This window comes from Aulonocara stuartgranti (genome assembly GCF_965226115.1).
Source record: "Aulonocara stuartgranti genome assembly, chromosome: 18".
Classification (NCBI taxonomy): Eukaryota; Metazoa; Chordata; class Actinopteri; order Cichliformes; family Cichlidae; genus Aulonocara; species Aulonocara stuartgranti.
Genome location: NC_138954.1, coordinates 12186713 through 12206502, shown reverse-complemented (window position 1 = coordinate 12206502; position 19790 = coordinate 12186713). Strand labels below are relative to the sequence as shown.

Here is a 19790-nt window from a genome sequence, read left to right as displayed (position 1 = left end):
ATTGCTTTATCAGAATCAGAATCAGAATCAGAATACTTTATTGATCCCTGGGGGAAATTATTTTTTGTTACAGTGCTCCATTATAAACCAACATTAAGACAAGACAGACAATACACTAACTAAGAATAGTACAATATATACATATATATACATACATACATACATAAGTCGCTCATAAATAAATAGTTGGAAAAGAAACATGTGTAGTTGTAGCAGCAAACAGTGTGTTAAGTGGATGCGTTGTACAGGGAGATGGCCACAGGCAGGAATGATTTCCTGTGTCGTTCAGTGGTGCTTTTCGGTAATCTCAGTCTCTCACTGAACGTGCTCCTGTGACTGACCAGCATGTCATGGAGTGGGTGGGAGGTGTTATCCAACAGAGTTTGGGTTTGCAGCATATCACCTTATTTCCTTAGGGGGAAAAAATCCCTAAAACATGGTGTTTGATTTAATTAAGGGCAGTACTAACTATGAATAATGCCATGATCTTTTCACTCAGGAGTGCGTGCGTACCTGGGGTCGAGTGTTTTAACTGATGAATGAAACTATACATTTTTAGACATAGGTTGTAACTGCCGCCGTTTTATTTGTGAGTATTTATTACACGGCGTGCTGCGGGGAAAAGCCTGTTCTAACGTTTGAGTCTAAGTTTTATTTTTTTATTCTCATCCGTAAATACTCTGCATCTTTCACGTGATTCAGTTTATTTTGAAAAGTCTCAACAGGATCTTGAGCTTTATTGTGAAAGGTTTGTGTGGATAATAAACAAGCAGACGCGGTGGTTTTACCGTAGTTGTTGCTAACTACAACGCATAAAAACAAGCGCTTGTCTGTCTGTAGTGTGGTTATATTAAATATAAGAGAAAGAGAGAACTTTAAGAAATTAATATAGCCACTACAATGACCATCAAAATAATGAAAAAATATTGCCGTAAACAGCTTATTTTGCGACACCACGAAACAAACAATAGCGTAAAATGAAACGATAGACGTTTTTATATCGTCATCCGATATATATCGTTATATCTAACAGCCCTAGATACCATCATAGCAAGAGTTTCTAACTGTGGGATGTGAGATAACAGCCCCTGCAGAAAAACCCAGAGTGATGCTCGCATTTAGGCATGTACAGCTGAGGCTCTGAGGGTAAATAAAGTTTTGTGTACCTCTACAAATCGTACATGTCAGGTGTTGCATATAGATTTCAGGTTTATATGGAGGAATAGCAATAAAGTCTTTTAGTTAAGAGAGAGAAATAAAGCACCATTTCTCAGGATAAATCTTATCCCTCCACCTGAGTTTCTGTTCCCAGGACCTCTGCAATTTCTAATGGAAGAGTCCATCCTTACATCATAAATTTATTCATTCTTCTTCAGAGTTCTACCATCTATGCAAACTGCCAGCACTGTTTTCAGTGGTCACAGACCCTCTCCCTGTCTTTGAAGCGACCGTTTCAAAAGCAAGGAAATAGCAAGTTGATTGCACAGGGTTGCAATAATTTTAGTGTTGTAGAGATCTTCAGCTACTCTTCCACTAGTGTGACTGTAGCCTTACATACTTTCCATGTGTGAGTTTCCATGTCTATATGTGCATATTTGTATATTTTTCCTAGCAAAATATAAAGAAATGAGTGGTGGCTCAGTTCTTTTACACAGGTCTGTAACAGAATTAAGTGCTGTATTCCTATTCTGCTTGTTAAACTGAGAGTAGTTTGCAATTTATACCAGAGATAGATTCTTTTTGTTCAAATTATTCTATGTACTCTCTACTCTCTTTGCAGACTTACATTGAAGATCTACATCTTCTATGTAAGTATATTTTACTAAAATTCAAATCCATTTGTGGTCCAGTTAGAAAATTACTTGCAATCAAAAGGAAACCCCTATAACTGTGAGCAGGAATGAGCTAAAAACTGGCTTGGTTCTCACATTCTTACACATTTTCCGCATACAGAGATTCAGCTCCTTATTTTAAAAAATATAGAGCTGGATCTCTATATGACTTAATAAGTAAAGCCTGTTCTGACAGTTGAGACAAGAAACTGAGTACTAACAAGCTTCATTAACAGCAGCTGGAATGGAAAAGCCTCACCTGCTGTGACAGATCTCCTCAGACCTCTAAGAGCAAACAATGTGCTCCATTATTCTCCTCCTATGGTAGTTATGCTAGTCTAGTCTGATGACTGCCTGCAAGAAAAGAGAGCAAGCACAATGCCAAATGAACTTTCTGCTATGGAGTCATTCAACTAACGGCAGAAAAACTACAAAACTACTACAATTAACACACACAGAAACAAGGTGATGAGTTATATAAAACACTGTTTATTTAAACCCAGTTAAAATTTAAAGGCTAAATTAATTAGAAACAAAAACATGGCATTTTGTTTAAAGGGAAACTGAGGTAAGGAAAGTTAAGTTTGAAACACAAAAATAAAGACAAAATTTTGAAATAACATGTAATTTAGAAAATTAGTTGTTTTGCAGCAATTATGTTACACAAATAAACAGACAATGGTGTAATGAGTCATTCCCTGCTAAATCGGCGAAAATTACACGAGCTGCATTGGAGCCATTTCCTGTGATGGACAAAGGGGCAAAAAAAGAACGTAATGAGCAGATGAATTACCAGTTCCCCTGCTCATTCTCTCAGGTGGGCAAAACTCAGAGTCTTTTGGAAAAAAAAAGTTTATTTTTTAGGGGATAGCAGTTTTGTCAATTTCCCTGGTGACAGGCAGCCAAACTAGAAGTGATCTCTGCCTCTCTGTGTGTTCGGACTCCCTGTCTGTTAATAAGTAAACCTCTGCAAAGGCACAGCCGACTTCTCTGTTTGCCATGTTACCTAGGCAAGCCCCATTAATACTAAATTTAATGGAGTGGCCAAGATGTAAAATGCATCACAGTATACAGTGCATATAAACTATACAACAGAAACCATGAAACATGAACAAAATGTTTAATGTACAATATACAAATAGTTCCTCTGTTTAAAATGAAATTACCTCTTTGAGGGCTTGGAGGCAGGCACGTTTTATACCAGCACCAGTGTCAACATACTAACATGCTCACAATAACAAAGTAAAGATAGTGATGTTTGTTTAATTTCTGTATTTGGACTGATATAACAAATATACATCAACAACATATTTGCTACTTTAAAAAATGCAATACAGTGCAACTGAATCTATACGAATATATTACACAAAAGACTCATAGGAGATACAGATACAAGTATGTATTTAGCTTAATGCAGCTTACACAACTGCTGTGAATATCCCAACACAAGTATGTAAACTAATTGTTTATTTTTACATTAACTGTTTACTTCTGACATAGCTTCTGTCACCATGATGATCCTGTGGGTTGTATCAGAAAGACAGGAAAACCTAAACATACTCTGTGAGCAGTTTTTGCATCCAATTGACTGGTTTTAGTCGAACCATGGGTAGGATGGGTCATTTATTTACTAAACATAAATTAAGTCACCTTTGCGCCTCAGAATTGGCTGAGCTTGATGCATTCTCAAGCCACTGGTATTAGAGTTTTATAAAGGCTTTCATGCCTGAACTGTTGCTGGAACCGTGCATGTCTATGAGAGCATCATCTCTGATCTGATTGTTCTTAGTGACTTAGTGAAAACCTGACTGGGCAGATGTGCCAAGATGAGGGGCTCCAACCTGTACGGTGCCATTCTTGCTGCAGCCTTCTGCTCTTCAAATGTCTCAGCAGCTCAATGCCTGACCACACGGCCATCATTTCATACTCAGACACTCTTTACTCCCAGTATGTCTTGTACTAAACATGTATGGGACATGCTGGGTATATGCATCCTTCAGAGGCAGAGACAACCAGTGACAGTTGCATAGCTGCAGGCTGCACTCATCTGGGAATGGAAAGCAGTTCCAGATCCAGACAATTGTAGATCCATGTGCAGATAAGTGACTGCTGGCATAACGCAAAGAGGAGACCATACGTATATCGAACTTCTTGTATGCAAACAAACACACAGAGGATAGGAGTTTGCTGGTTTGTATTTACTGGCTATTTAATGAATTCAGCATGGCATTTTGACTGACAGTTCAGTCCAAAAACAACCCCCTGTTTTAACAGTAAAGGCTGTGGGGCTGCTTTCTGACATGTTGTACCAAGTACCAGTGAGACATGTAACACAACACATGAGCCTAGTTTGACTAACAGATTAATGTGCAAGGCTTATGAAATGCAAGAATTCTCAAACTCTTTGCAAAATAACCCTGAGCTGAACTGAAACCCTGCGGACTGGAATTTATTGTTTGTTTTGGGCATTAGTTTGAGTGATTAGCACAGTAAATATGAGGAAAACACAGCCTCTCACCACTCCTTATAACGGTTTGGATCCAGGAACTGCCCTTTCATGGTCAAGTTCTTGAAGGAATGTGCCAACTGAGGTATGAAGGAGGAGATTTAGAAAGAATTTTTGGGAGATGTCTTGATTTTAAGCAGTTTGGGTTCAGCCTCCTAATATGATTACATATGTTTTGTTCACTTTAACCACTGCTATAGGTTTATTTAAGACTCAGTTATTATTTACCATGTTAGCCCTGTGAAAGACTGGCAACCTACCAGTGTGTACCCAGCCTCCACCCTGGCTCCAGCCCCCATGACCTAGAATTAGATAAGCCTAAGAAAATTGATGGATGATGGATGAATGATGGATGAATGGATTGCTATTTTCTGGATTGGGAGGGACTTTGTTTGCATAGGCAGAAGTTACATCTCCTCTTGAGATTCGTTTGTGTGTCAGGTGATGGTAGTGCTCAGTGGCAGTTCGAACGGGGTATGGCCCAGTGCTATGAAACAGGATTTGTGCTGATGCTAACTTCAAGGCTAACCTTGGGTTCAGTACAAAGTTGATTCAGTTCTTACCCAAGTACATCACCACTGGAATGTATGCTACAAACCTAATCCTACTGACCAGTCAGTTCTCTCTCAAACAGTGTCCACATTCCTGGAAGATCCCTTGAACCTTTGTGTGTTTATCGGGAGGGGCTTAAATATTTTAGATTTCGATCGTCTAGATTCTTGTCTGGCTCTATGGATTTTGTTTCCTGTTGTCTGCAAACAATTTTACAAGAATATTATTGTTCTATAAGCATTAATATATAACACAGGATATTCATGTATTGTGCCTTAAGCTGACATTTGAATTCTGTATGGAGAATATTTTATTCTTTATTTGCTGTCAGAACCTTACACAGCACAGCAGCTGAATAAATAGAAAATAAAACTGGGTTTTAAACATTAATTTAATGAAATACTTGATTAAAAGCCTCAGATTCTTTCTTGTCTTAAAAAATAATGATACTAAAACATATAAGTTGTGATATTGTAAAGTCTGTTAACTTTCACAGCTGTCATTTTTTTCTGACTTTCTTTCTTGGCTTTAAAAAGGCTGAAGTTTATTTATATCGTAGGTCTTAAACAAAGAGCTTGAAGGACTCCTGCATTCACACAACACGTTTAATAGTAAACAACTGTAAAGTGCTTTTTCTCTCGTTCTCTCTCACACACACACAAACACATTCTCAGCTGTGTTGCTTTCAGTCTGTATTATATGTTTAACCTCAGCATATTTTCCCTGTGGTATAGTTTTCTTCCCTTGTAAAATCAGCCCTTCTGCTGCCAGTGCACTTATCTATAGGTGTGGTTGGTCAGATGCTGCCAGTGCCAACCCTTTCCTGTGAACACAGGGAAGACACTGGTTAAAGTTAGTCAGGTGAAAACAATCTGGCCAATGTTAGGCTAAATTAATCCAGATAACAGAAAGTTACCCAGGGTATGTTGAATTGTCTTTGCAGTGAGGCCTCTACATTGTAAATATGACACTCTACTCCAATCTTGTAAGGGAATAAGGAAAACTTAAGGTTTGGTCCGCTATCAAAACCAACTTTAGCATCATCCAAAGTACAAATCAGCAACCCTGTGATTAGAGGAAAACCTGCCCTGCCACCTGAGACACAGCGCATCTGGGCTGGTGAATGATGACAATGTACCAGGGCTGGATATCAGCATATCTTGTTCTAGTTGGCCTCACAATTAAGATTTGTGATTTCTCAGACAGTTTAAATCTGTGATTATTATTAACAGTTATGTAATTAAAGCTAGCAACCTACTACAATAAGAATAATAGCCCTTTATGGGCACACGCCTAAATTATAATTGAAGACTTTCCCAGTATTACAGAAGTTATTTTGTAACCAATGGTTTTAAGATAGCTAATTATTTTTAATATAGTCAATATTATAACATTATAGTCAATAAGTTAAACTTTTATTTCCGCAATCATTTTGTGAAAGAGAGTTTCTCTCTTGCAAAAGGCATTTCACTGCACCGAAACTTTCCTCTTTTCAATAATACAGACTTTTGGGTGTGAAGATTTTTCATTATGATGACTCATGAGGATGGGCTGTAAATGGTTGCTTCTGGGAGCCTGAGGTGCTGAGACAATTCATGAGGATATAGTGGAGCTTTTTCCTGTTAACAGAAACAGCGTGTGTAGCAAAATTCCTTCACCTTTATTTTAGCAGATTTTTCACGAATAAAGTATACTACCCCCCCCCCATTCTTACACAAACACTAGACACACACACACACACACACACACACACACACACACACACACACACACAGAAAGAATCGGGATACATAGCTGTATGCATATAGTAAGAAACAACCACAGTAGCGGTTTGTTTTCATAGGTTCTATTACAACACTTATATAACTTAATTGGTTAGACTTGCTCCTTGACCTCTTAACAACATTTTAAACTCAAGTTAATCCTTCTTCTAAAGTTGACCTAAAAACTATTTCGTGAGCATAAATTAATCCCTTAAAGAATCCCTCAGAGAACTCTACAACCTCACAAGAGGAAAAATAATGAAGACGCACACACAAACCCACACACCGACACACACACACACACACTCTTGTGAATGTTTACAATGTGGCACAGAGGTGAGAATGATGTTTGCTGAGCGTCCCTGCCACTGCAGTGATATAGTGTCCTCAGCTGACTGCGGTCCAAGGCTGCCAGGCTGCCTTGCTATACTTGAGATGCTGCCCATCTCCACGGTGCTCATGCCAGCAGACATTAGTATCAGCCCCATCCCTCTGTTAGCAATTTATACCCATTAATAATTAATGAACTGCTGCGGACTTAGAAAGGCCCGCTCCTCCTTACAGGACCACGCTGGCTCATTTACATGCTGCCAAAATGACACATGGTGGAGAAATTTGCAGAGCGGCTTTAGTGGCCCTGGCATTTAAGCTAAAAGAAAGTAAGGACAAAAAGGAAAGAGAAGCGACAGAAAGCTCCATCTTGCGTTCTGTTTCCATCCCCTTTCTCTCATATGGTTGCTAGGCTACACCACAACTAATCACCAGGAAAATTATCATCATTCAAAACCATATCTCTAACTTGTGAGAGGACATACAGTATTTACCCGGCAGTTCAGATTTAAGATATAAAAAAGTGGAGCTGTAAAATACACAGGAGGGTTGTGTTTATGAATATGCTTGTGTCCAGTTGTTAAGGATGATTTAGCTGACAATAGGCCTAAATAAATCACCAATTTGGTGCTTATCAGTGTTCTCAAATTGAAGTTTAATATCCTCCGCTCCCAGCAATTTCCTACATCCTCGAGCCCTGTGTGCTGCCAACCGGACACCCAGGACTTGGATGGAAATCTTTCCCATCACCGTTCACCACCTCTGTGGGAGAAGATTATGAAGATTAGATTTGCCTTAAATAGATTTTTTATGGCAGCCAGAAACAATGCTATCTTGGAGTCACTCTATATGCAATTCACTCTGCCGCATGCCTGACAAAAACCACTCGCCTTTCATTGTGCGTGAAGCATGGCTTTGTGCACTTTGTGATTGAATCTTGCAGGGGAAGTAATGGCAAATGTTATGACCACTGACGTAAAGGGATGGAGACTAATACCGTTCCCTGCCTTCCACAGCAAACCACATGTCCACGCAATCTGTCTGCAGATCATAAAAATGCAACACCTGCAATGTACTACTGTACTAGTTTAAGTGTGTGTGTGTGTGTGTGTGTGTGTGTGTGTGTGTGTGTGTGTGTGTGTGAGAGAGTGAGAGAGAGAGAGAGAGTGAGGATGTAAACATGAGAATTATGCATTTACATTTCACATAAATATGTAACTGTAGATGGACTAAAGTGTGTTGTGAATATAAACTCACTGGTCCCTTCATTAGGTTCAGCTCTTCATTTACTTGTTACAGATAGATATCTAATCAGCCAATCACTTGGCAGCATCTCAACACATTTAAGCATGTAGACATGGTCAAAACAACTTGATGAAGGTCAAAGTGAGCATCAGTATGGGGAAGAAAGGTGACTGCCAGACGGGCAGGTCTGAGCATTACAGAAACTGCTGATCTGCTGAGATTTTCCCGCACAGCCATCTCTAGGATTATTCTAGGACAATGGTCCAAAGAATAAGAAAAATATCTAGTGAGTTGCAGTTTTCTGGGCGAAAATGCCTTGACGATGCCATGTCGAACCTTGAAGCGGATGGGCTACAAGCAGCAGCAGGTCACACCAGGTGCCACTCCTGTCAACCAAGAGCAATATGCACGAACTCACCAAAATTGAAAAACAGAAGATTGAAGAATCGTTGGCTGATCTGCTGGTAGTTTCTTGATGTAGACTGAAGCCAAAGGAGACTGTGTGCTTGAGGTAGCAGCTGCTAAAGTAAGGAATGGATTGCATGTGGGATCTGTGGAAACTTTCAAAGAGCAGCTCAAGGCTTATTTGCATATATCTGATTTTAACTAGTGGATACTATTAATTATTTATATTTTATTTGTTGAAAGTTGTTGTGAAGCACTTTGTGATCCGTATCTCCAATGGTGCTTATATATTTTACTTATTTATGTACAAAAAGGGGTCCAAAACAGTAGTAGCAATATGTAACTAATGAATTGGCCAGAAGTGTATGTGCACATATGCACAAAATAGGTAGAAGGTCAGAAAAAGATAAAAACTGAATAATGAATAGAAGTAAAAAAAGGTTTTGAAAAGTAGGGAATTTTACTTGCAGCATGCATGTGCATAGATACTTATGTTTATATTATTTTAGTTTGACTAAAGACTACGAGTACAAACACGTTATCACTGCCTGCCATTTTCCTTTCCTTTGATTACTCTTTGATCAGCATTGCCTTGAGACACTCCACTGGGTTTCATTTGCAGCTTCTTGAAACAACTTGCACCCTCACATTGTGAGAAGAAGATGCTGCCTCGTTTAATGATTTAATATTATAACGCAACATTTTCTTTCTTTGTAATTTTTACAAGACCCAGCCTCCTACTCATGCCCCTACCTACTGCGATTCTAGCACACAATAAATGAATACATACATCATTTAGATGGGCCCGGTGGCGCCAGTGTCCGGCAGCCTCGCCTCTGTCAGTGCGCCCCAGGGTGGCTGTGGCTACAATGTAGCTTGCCATCACCAGTGTGTGAATGTGTGTGTGAATGGGTGGATGACTGGATATGTAAAGCGCTTTGGGGTCCTTAGGGACTAGTAAAAGCGCTATATAAATACAGGCCATTTACCATTTACCATTTAATGTCATACAGTATCAACCACAACATACTGTACAGCATTAAGATGGGATCATGAGCAAGAACTTGACATTTAAAAATGTACCAAATGAGCTGGAAACAATTTTACACGGCTTATAAAGATGTTTTACATATGTAATCCTCCACATTTGCAGCATTATGTACTTTTTTAAAAATGTTGTAAGAATACAAATGATTATAAATCGGATTCAACACATTTCATTCAGATACAGCCACATGCATACATATTTAACAACATAGACTGTATGTATGCTATATTAGTTTATATGATTGATGATTGCATTTCATGATTTTTTTTCATATTCTTTATTATATATTCAGGATTTTTTCTTCCTTCTATTTGGCCTTTGGGGATGAGTGTGTCCTTATGTCACAGACATGTATGGATTCTCCTTCATTTTAATTCAAAAATATTATACGTGAGTTGATAACCCCATTTAAAAAAAGGTTAAAAACAAACAAAGAAGAGGAGGAAACAGTCTTCCACCGAGAAATATGGAATATGGGGTGAACTTCCATGGATTTTGTTTAACCCCCAACCAGTCACGACAGATGGAATGATTATTGGTCTAGTTCTGCAGGTGGTTTCTTACTGTTAAAAGGAAATGTTTTCCTTCCCATTGTCGCCAAAGTGCTGGCTCATAGGAGGTAATATGAATTTGTGTTTTTCTTTGTTTTCTCTGTATCATGGTAGGGTCTTAACATTACAATATAAAGCACCTCGAGGCAACTGTTGTTGTGATTTGGTGCTATATAAATAACACTGAATTAAATTGGACATTGATGGCAGAAGGCTTAACGATGTTATCAATGAACAAAGGTTCAATGAACTGAGGGGACAGGTTATTTTTTTTTATTTTAAATTCATTCTTTAAAGGAATGCCCTTAAAAACAACCCCCCCCCCCCAAACTTTCTGACCTGGGTTATAAACAGGGGCTGGGGTCCTCCATCGGTCAGCCAGCTTCTTATTCTGATCTGCTGTCCAGAAGAGCGCTGCCTTCATTTGATTCCAGTTTGCATCAGTGATGAAGATGGGGGCATGAGCTTTTCCTTCATGAGCTGGGAATAGTTAGGGTAAGTATTCAAGGTAAGGTTCAAAAGGAATCAGACCGGTAGCTGAGTATGGCACGGTGTTGTGAACATATTCAATCCAGGGAAGGTGTGTACTCTAGATAGACTGATTTGAAGTAGGTATGCAGCATAAGGCTGCTTCTCACTCCTGGTTTGCTCATTGCTCAGTTTGCTCATTGCTCAGTTTGCTCATTGCTTTTTGGATGGAATCAAGAAGTCAAGTTGCTTTTGCTTCAAATGCATTTGCTTCAAAACTGTGTTGTAAACTGCAGACCTCTATTGGAAAATATGCCATTAGGGATGGGAGAGAAAAACATGGAGCGCTGTTTTACCTGCTATCATAGGAGGTAACACAATGTTCCATGTACGCCGCACTTTATAGGACTTTATACTAGAACAATGTGAGCAGGCAGACACGTACGATATTCTGTCCTTTTTCAAAGTTGATCAACAGAATATTCATTTAAACAACTTTCTCCAGGATAGTACGCAAATCTCACTGTGTGAACATTTTAAAGGAAGATACACTTCCTGTTCCTGAGCCTGGGTGACGGTGGTTTCAATCTCCCATTGCCGAGATCCCAGGACACAGGCTGAAGGGAAGATGGTCTTGGGAGTAATATCTTCAGATGAGAAACTGCTGGGATAACGTGTCAGGTTGGAGATTCCTTTATTTGGAGCGCTAGGTTCTGGTAAAGTCAAAAACCAACAACCAACCAAAAAAAGAAAAAACAGTGATAGGAATGTAGTCTTTTGGCTGACTGGGAAACTGCTAGATTTTTAAGGTCTGGATGATCATCTTCCTCCAAACAGTCTCTACTCCTATAGGGCTAATTTTACTGCTACTGCTTTTTATTTCCAAAATCATAATTACATTCCACTACTGTTGAGTAGATAAAACAGGATAAAGGCGCAGCTTACTAGTGTGCTGAAACAGAACAGCCACCACCCCAATTTCAGCGTCCACAATAACATGAAGGGATGGGTCAGGCTGGGTGAGAAGAACTTTTTCTTTCAGGAACTAAAACGTTAGCTCTGCTTCTGGGTACCAAATAGAGAGTGATAATCTTACTATAGTAATGAAAAATGTCAAACCCTAGAACATGTTGTTGCTTCTTCTTTGATGTGGGAAAAGCCAATTTGCTACCACCTTAATTTTCTTTGGGTCAATCTTCACCAGCCCACTCTCCAAAATGTAACCAAAAAAATGAAAAAAGTTGGCACATGGAATTCGTATTTCTCAGCTTTAACATTCAACTGAGTTTCTGCAACACCTTCCTGACATGCTGTCTGTGACCCTTTGGATCTTTGGAAAAAATGAGAATGTTGTCATGATACACAAAAACAAAAAGATTCATGTGGATGTGGAGTACATCATTAGCAATGCATGCCAGTGCATTTGTGAGTGTGACCAAATACTGTAATGTTCTAGAGGTGTGTTGAAAGCTAACAACAGGTTCTGCTGTATATTAAAATTTATTGGCCTTAGTTAGCCCAGTGACATTGGTGGTATTATTTATGGTCTCACTGTGAGAAGTAATGACCACAAAGTTTAAGTCCCATGCTGGTAGCATGTCTAATAACTATTATTTATATGCTAGAGCAGATAGGGAGCTGTTTATTCTCTCCCTCTGGAGCTGTGTCAGTAACTGAGGTGACTGGCAGCACACCCATTTTCTATCCGGGTGCTTCTGTGCTGGATGGTTCACTGGAGGCAGCAGGGTTTGTTAGTGTCCTGTGGAGGCAGAGACAGGTAGACAAGAGCCAGTGAGATGTAATGACCACTGCCATCAATGACTAAGCCCCAGCAGCACCTCTACATGGCTGAGAGAGTACACCTGATATTAATGACAGCAGAGCTATAGAAAACCCCTGCTGCCTCACTTTCTCTTTCTTTTTTTCTTGTCACTGAAAAAGTCAGGTGGACAGGCTGCTGGAGGGAGTGCCAAGTTTGAATGTGTGGACGTGTGTGTCATCCAGAGACACACTTGTATCACATGCAGCAACCCCTTGTATTTGCATCTGTTGTTATGTTAGCAAAACAAAAAGAAGAAAAAATATGTATTGTATTAAAAAGAAAAAGTGTAGTGCTGATGGATCCTTGCTGACCTCATGGCTGCCAGCTCATATAATTAGTTTCTCAATTCCATTTTTTTATGGATTGTCTTTTGTTTTGCAATCTAACCTAGTTGGTAAAAGTGATACTGCAGCTCATCCCACATGAAGTGTCAATAATATTGATTTGAATTTTAAAATGCATTATTTTTCACCAAGTGTGAAACCAAACAGAATACTGTATATTTACTGGAAAGGGTTACTTAGTTAAAAAGCTCTGATGAAACTGACTGATTCTCAAGGTAAAAGTTTATCATCTTGTTGATTTATGATGTTATGAAGCCAGAAAACAACTATCTTATCTTATCTTATTATAAAGACTGACAATCGCTAATTAAAATGCAAAATGTTCTTTCTTGAATCTACACACAGCTGGATGGTTTTAGTTGCATATTATAACCACTAGATAAACATCAGCCATTGGTCTGCTCAGCACTTTCATGCAATATCCCTGTCAAGTCTCAGTCACAGAAGCCTAGAGATTGGTTTTTGACTGCCTTGCAAACATCATTACTCCCAAAAATTACTATTTTCCAACAGCAGTATTGGACAAATGGCTGTGACTTAGGCCACAGAGAGTGAGGAACTTGGATGGTGGATTATGTTGCGCTTTGCTTACAAACCAACAAATACAAAAAACCCCACTAATAATATTGTGACTAAAAACCATTTTAAGATCACTGGTTATATTCTATGTTGTAAAAACCTGGTAGCATGGCGGCAACCCAATTATACTTATTTACATATATTTTATACTGTAGATGATGATATAAAAAGGTGAGAAATCGGTAAAAATATATATGATCTTCAGTCTGTTACTTCAATCCTTTCAGATGTGTACATCATTATGGTATCAGATATTTTTCCAGGAGCTGAGTATTATATCTTGCTAGGCTACAGCTGTAGTAACTAGCCAAAACAAGCCTGCAACTAAATTTTAAGAATAAACATTTTCACTGAAGTGTGCAGCAGCTTTGTGAAAAACAAAAGAAATAGTATAAATGATCTCTTTCTTAAAAAACAAAACAAACTTAAACCCTTCTTCTAAAGCCAGTTCTCTCAGATATATTGCACGCTATAATATCTCAATAACTTCAAGACTGAGCTTGCCACTTTAAGAAAAAAAAAGTCACGAATACAACAAAACTGTGCGTCCTCATGTTGCTCACTGTCTTCCAGATAAATTGAGTAAAGCCCAGAAGCCTATGATTACCCTAAACTCAGAGAGTTCATTACTTCAAAGTTGAACCTCATTAGTTTAGATTTGCCTTTCAAGTTCACTTTCTCTCAGGATCCCGACTTTTAACTGTTAATTACTGTTCTATTAATTAAAGAACCGGTACCTCAGAGGCAGGTACTGATACTATATATAACTGATCAAGTTGGGCTTATTTCCATAATTTTGTGTAATATCACTACTGGGAATATGGTGAAAAATAATAGAGAGCGAAGCCTATCGCCAAAGTGATAGGGCACAGTACGAGAAAAAATATTCATACTGCATTCTCGTTGTTTGATGTAAATCTTGATTAAACATCACAGTTATTAATTTCAAGGCAGAGCCTGAGTGGATAGTTAATTACACAAGCTCTGTTTCAACAAGACTTATGTTCTCCTGCAATTAATCAAGGCAGTCATGAACCAAGATAGACACAAGAACGCCAGCCCACCCCTTCATGCACAATCCGAGAGCTGACCTCTTTCAACAACTGGATTTAATACTGAAGGGGTCAAGATGTGGGAGGTTGAAACAGTAGTTCTCAGCTTAATCCCACTGAGTCATTATGTTACATGCATGCATAACAGAATTCAAATGAGCTTCAGCACCCAGTTGAAAAGGAAAATCATGTCCTGTGTTTTGTTATCCCCATCCCCTCAGGTTTAAGTTTGCAGGAAGACCTGATTGGAGGGATGCGTGTATTGGTCTACAAAAAAAGAAGATGATGTGAGCCATACCGAGAAAAGATGAATATATGAGTGTTCATGCTTGCCTGGTTGTACAGTGTCTCCATGCACACGAGTGAGCTGCAAGCTGTCATGATGATTTTACCTCCTCATTTTTCATGTACTGTACTGTAGAATGTGCTCTAGCTCAGCAGGGAGAGTGATTACGTGCAAATATTAGACAGAGGGGAGAAGAAGATATAAACGTCCCACATCTCTGCATCATCTGTGCATCGCAAGCTGTGCTGTGGATCACAACCTTGCAGCTATGGAATTTTTTACTCTATCAGATTGGATCTTTTTCCACCTTTGTGACTTGATGTCAAGAGTGGAGCTAGCAAAGCACTTGGATCCATGTATCTCTGTGTGGAGGCTGAACTAGAGCCACTCTTCTGTTTGTCAACCAACAAGTTCTGGCAATTTCCAGAGATGGGCTTGGGTCGTCTGCTGGCAAAAGGTACACAGCAAACTTTGTACTATTTCTATGTTTGCTGTGCTGTATTGAGTTTGCTACAATCGTTTCACTTCACTGATAATCACAATGACATCTTTCAGATTTGCAGCTTCAGAGGTGAACAGGAGGTGAACTATCACATGTGCAGAAACTGCCAGACTGTTTTTTTCTGCCTTTGAATGTTGAAGTATTGATAACTCCAACAAATGCGTTTTGTCCACCAGCAATAAAGTGGCATAACATCTGATGACTCAGCACCATTTTCACTTTTGTGGAAACCAAATCTCTCTTTATTAACACCGTATTGGATGTGACAATCCTTACAAATTCTTGAAAATACATTTATAAACAATTTCATTTCAGCAAGGATATACAATTGTGACCAGATTTTGTTTTCTATGAATATAACGTGAGAACATTGTTATTGATATATTCCGAAAGTAAAAAAAAAAATGTATCGACCTGGTCAAGATATCTGAAGCTGCAGTTGCAAATTATCCACTTAGGTATTCACAAAATTACACAATAAGAAAGGATGGATATTTACACTGTTCCAATCTTTAACTCTAACCACTCTGTTAATGAAAACTTGGATGCAAAACAAGGTATAAACAATAGTCATCTCAACGTGCTTTATACTGTAAGTTAAGACCTTATAGTATTCTGGAGCCAAAACCTCAACAATCAAATCAAATTAAACCCCCACTATGAAGGAAAAACTCAAGAGACCTTTTAACAGGAAGAAACCTTCAGCAGAACCAGGCTGAGGTAGGTGCAGCAATCCACCGCGGCCGGTTGAGAGATGAAGGGAAAGAGAATGTACAATAAACAGAAAAATACTAACACATTTAGACTGGAGATTTTATCATTTAGTTGGTTTCTTTTCCTCAGTTTGTGCAATACATGCACAAATAAATTACAATAAAACTCAAGAGGATACAACATTCAGTTCAAACTCCTTGTATTAATGATATCATGAAACAATTATAGAAAGGAACAAATAAAAACAGAAACATGAATAAACGCATCATTAAGTGTACAGAATCTTTACTGGTCTGTTGTTGCTGTATGACAAAATAATAAAAAATAGCTTAAAAGTTAATTAAACTCAGAGGGTGTAGTTATTAAGGGACTGGGAACAATCATACATTAGAAGAGAGGTAGTTTTAAAGTGTAAAGCTTATGCTAATATTTTTCACCAGCATGGCTGAGAGTTATTAAGGCTACAGGTTACTAATAGAATTAAAATAGCTTCTTTCATGCAGTCCTGCTCTATTGCAGAGTGCATCCGCCACCTTTGTAACACAGAAATACAATTTCTAATAAGTATTATTATTATTATTATTATTATTATTATTATTATTATTGGAAAATTATTATTCCCTTCGGAGAAGGCAATGGACGGTAATAAATATGCCACTTGAAACAAAGTGAATGAAGAATAAATAGGCCAATTTGAGGTTTTACACAATTTTTTTCATCGTTTTTAGAATGACGTGCAAATTAAAGTGGTTTTCTTTGACATTTATATTTGATCCTCTATGAAACAATGCCTCAATCAAAAAAACCCCAAAACATAAAATATAACTAAAGTCACATTTAATTTAAAAAGTAAAGCCCAGGGGTTACATGTATTATTTTAATCTATAAGACTATATTAAAGGGCTCTTCAGAACTTGACAAGGAGAAATGGTTTTATCTAAACTTTTGACATCTAGGGCCTTTTACTCTTTTTCAACATGAACATCAGGCCAAGATTTAAGGAGCTCTCTCAGAGGCCTTTGAATAAAACAACAACAAAAAACCCCAAACCTCCCACTCCATCTGAGACCTTTTTGTGTCTGTAAACCGGAAAAGCCCTGATGTAAGCAGGCGATTTAGATGCAAAGAAAGCTTTGTGCCACCTATTTTAGGTGTACACTTTTAATTTGAGATGTAAGTTCATTTAAGTCCATTTTTGACATCAGGTCTATCCTACCCCCTCCGAGCTACATTAGTTTAACACGGGGCTGGACTGGTAATCTGGCATACGGGCAACCACTGAAATGAACGTGGTAAGAAAATAGTTGGAGGGACATGAGTAGGAGGAGAGAGATTCAAGGATTAAGGTAAAATGAATGGCTGCCTTAACCACTGCTGCTGATAACAGCTAAAATGCAGCTTTTAATTATTGTCACATGATGCAGTGCAACTAAGAACTATAAAAACCTGCTTTAATATCTATAGTCAAACAAAATTAAATATATACATAATATATCTATATATCTATATCTATATACCTATACATATATAGATATATATATATACCTATATATATACCTCTACCAGAGGCCTGGGAGCTTGAGGGTCCTGCGCAGTATCTTAGCTGTTCCCAGGACTGCGCTCTTCTGGACAGAGATCTCCGATGTTATTCCCGGGATCTGCTGGAGCCACTCGCCTAATATATATATATATATATATTAGGGGTGCAACGATATTCGTATCGATATTGAACCGTTCGATACAGTGCTTTCGGTTCGGTACGCATATGTATCGAACAATACAACATTTGTAATTTATTTTATCAATTTTCCTTCTGACGATGCTGTCTGTGTTGAGCGCTCAGTGAATCTGTGTTCGACTACTCCGCCTAGGCTGCACTGTCGAGCGCAGATCCACTGAGCGCTCAACACAGACAGCATAGTCAGAAGGAAGAGGCAGGGCAAGCTAGCGAGACAGAAGTTAAGCTCTACTTGCAACAGGCAAATTGAACCTCATTCAGATCTGGCGTTTGGAATTATTTTGGTTTTCATGTGACGTATGACCCTGAAGGTAAGCGAGTCATGGACTAAAGTAAAACAGTATGTTGGATGTGCCATGCAATGCTCAATTACATTGGTGTGAACTAGTGTGTTAGCGCAGTTAGCTCGTTAACGTGTTGGCCGTCTAGCCCCATGCACGGAGCGATCGGCGGTAGCTCGTTAACGGAGATTTGCCATGTTGTGGCGTTAAGGTCATTTCAACGAGATTAACCTGAAAGCACTAGTGGGAACACAACGAATATGACTGCACATTTACGCCGACATCATCCTAGTGCAAAGACAAAAACAACAAGCATGCTACTAACTTTAGCCGAGTCATTTAGACAGCTGTTAGCACATGATTCTCCTTATGCTGCTGAGAATATAGCCCAGAAGAAGCGGATAGTATAGCTTTTATTTTGGAAAGAGCCATTTCTCTGTAATAAACTCTCTTTTCCAAAGATGAGTGATTCCTCAATCAGATACAGGGCTTGCAATATCGCTAGCCCGACGTCCTGGAGCTAGCGATTTTTTTCAGTCGGGCTACCAAAATCTTTCTCTTCCCTGCCCGTCGGGCTATTGTAGGAAAAATATATGTCAATGCTTTTGCATTCTTTCAGAAATGTAGCTGGGTAATTATGTCATTGGCATCGGTGAGCCACTGTCAATATGTGACATATTGAAGTCGCGTTTGAATTTGCGCTTGTTTTTTTGCTTTCACTTTGCAATCGTGCGAACTGTGTATAGAGAGCGACAGCACTGATCTGTGAGTGATGATAATTTGTGCACCAATTCCTCTGACATCGTCTTATTAATCGTTAGCTTACTATGCAAACATGACAAGTGAAATCTCCCGCAGCTTACACATGTGAGAGGTTGATCGCGCAGAGAATCGCTGAGCTTATGTGAGTGAGCGTGTAAAAGCATTTCAGTTCTGCTGAGCCAAATAAGACAGGTCAGGGTGAAGAAGTGACAGCCAAAGAAAAGCTTACCACAAAACGGAGAAGTTATGACAAATCAGACTATAAGGCAAAAAGAAAGTGCAGCTTTATGGTTTCATGGACAAAAGAATTTCTGTGGCTGTGATATGACGAGCTAAATAACCAGGGCTGCACATAAGTGGTCCGCAGGTGCGCATTCGCTGTCAAAATAAAAAACACGCACAAGGGTTAGGGTTAAATTTAAAAACTGTACTTTTGAGTTAAAATATATATTTATAATTTTAATAAATGACAAATTAAAAATGCATGAACATTTTTTTGTATCGAAAAAATATCGAACCGTGACACCAAAGTATCGAACCGAACCGTGAATTTTGTGTATCGTTGCACCCCTAATATATATATATATATATATATATATATATATATATATATATATATATATATATATATATATATATATATATATATATATATATATATATATATATATATATGAGCAGCTGGATAGCGTAGTGGTTAAACTACACGCCTTTGGAACAGAGGATCGCAAGTTCGATTCCTGCCTGGGGCGTCTGTATCCAGTAAGGGTCCTAAGGCTAGACCCCCTATGCTAAGCAAGCCTACCGCAGACATGAGCGAGACAGATAAATATGAAGGCATGCCGGCTCGGACGTCGCCCGGATCAACAAGGTCCGCGTCAGGTGTTGAGGAACCAGGGCACCCTGACGAAAAGTGGGCTACTGGAACAAGAAGGCATCGGTGGGCAAGGGACGAAAACAGGGCGTTGTTGGAATGCTACTACGCAAGTAACCCCGGCGGAAGGGGCTAC

At 38.8% G+C, this 19790-nt stretch overlaps 1 protein-coding gene across 3 annotated transcripts in view; it reads left to right on the top strand.

Moving 5' to 3' along the window:
* Positions 1 to 17379: 17379 nt before the first annotated feature.
* The window catches only part of LOC309694007 (uncharacterized protein), a 125562-nt gene continuing 123151 nt past the window's right edge, over positions 17380 to 19790 (top strand). For all 3 annotated transcript variants that reach the window (XR_014272769.1, XR_014272770.1, XR_014272771.1), the window contains exon 1: positions 17380 to 18048. The gene's annotated coding sequence lies outside the window, so the exon portion shown is untranslated. The remainder of the gene's footprint in view (positions 18049 to 19790) is intronic.